Here is a 1,182-nt window from a genome sequence, read left to right as displayed (position 1 = left end):
CCCCCACCCCTAAAAAACAAACTCGAAAAAAAGAATTCTGTACGGGTTCCATTGTTTATTTTTTGATTTCGGAGCGGCTTAACGAATTTTATTCTGTTCTATTTATTTTGTTTACTTCTCTTTTTCGGACTCATTATCAACACTGCACATACATTACCTTTGCTTACTTGTTTTTTTTTTATCTGTAATTTTTTACCTTTTTTCCACCTCTTTGCCTATTTTTTCTCATGTCTAGTTTTTTTTTCTCCATTGATCTTCCTCATTATTCTAATAATTACTTCACTTATCCTTTTTAAAACTTCAATAAAATTTTGTACGATTTAAGACTTATATATATATATATATATATATATATATATATATATATATATATATATATATATATATATATATATATATATATCCAAATTAAATTTAAATTCAAAATGGGTCCTGGATATGACCTAAAACTATATCCGATGGTGATCCCCGCCTTGCGGGCCTTAGGGAATGTGGAGCCACCCTTTAATTGCCATTGCTCCCAGGTCCCCTCTGACCCGAAGTGGTAGTGCCTGTTAGGGTCCCAACTATGGGTTAAATAGAATCTGACAAAAAAATATATACTCCATTAAAAATCGGTCCTCAAAATAACTAGATTCGGCATTAGATAACCTGAAAAAGGTTGATATGATTGTTTCGTTCGTAGAAAGAAAAAAATAACTTCAACAGTTCTTTCGCCATCTGCACTTCCTTTTGTCCTTGTTTCGTTCGTAGAAAGAAAAAAACTTCAACTTCGCCATCTGAACTTCCTTTTGTCTTTGTTTCGATCATAGAAAGAAAAAAAAACACTTCAACAGTTCTTTCACCATCTGCATTTGCTTTTGTCCATGTTTCGATCGTAGAAAGAAAAAAAAAACTTCAACAGTTTTTTCGCCATCTGCACTTCCTTTTGTCCTTGTTTCGATCGTAGAAAGAAAAAAAACTTCAACAGTTCTTTCGCCATGTGCACTTCCTTTTGTCCATGTTTCGATCGTAGAAAGAAAAAACACTTCAACAGTTCTTTCGCCATCTGCACTTTCTTTTGTCCTTGTTTCGTTTGTAGAAAGAAAAAAAACTTCAACAGTTCTTTCGCCATGTGCACTTCCTTTTGTCCATGTTTCGATCGTAGAAAGAAAAAAAACTTCAACAGTTCTTTCGCCATCT

This window comes from Euprymna scolopes, chromosome 37, assembly GCF_053919585.1.
Source record: "Euprymna scolopes isolate OS-2025 chromosome 37, ASM5391958v1, whole genome shotgun sequence".
NCBI classification, from domain to species: domain Eukaryota; kingdom Metazoa; phylum Mollusca; class Cephalopoda; order Sepiida; family Sepiolidae; genus Euprymna; species Euprymna scolopes.
Note: the sequence above shows the minus strand (reverse complement) of the source record.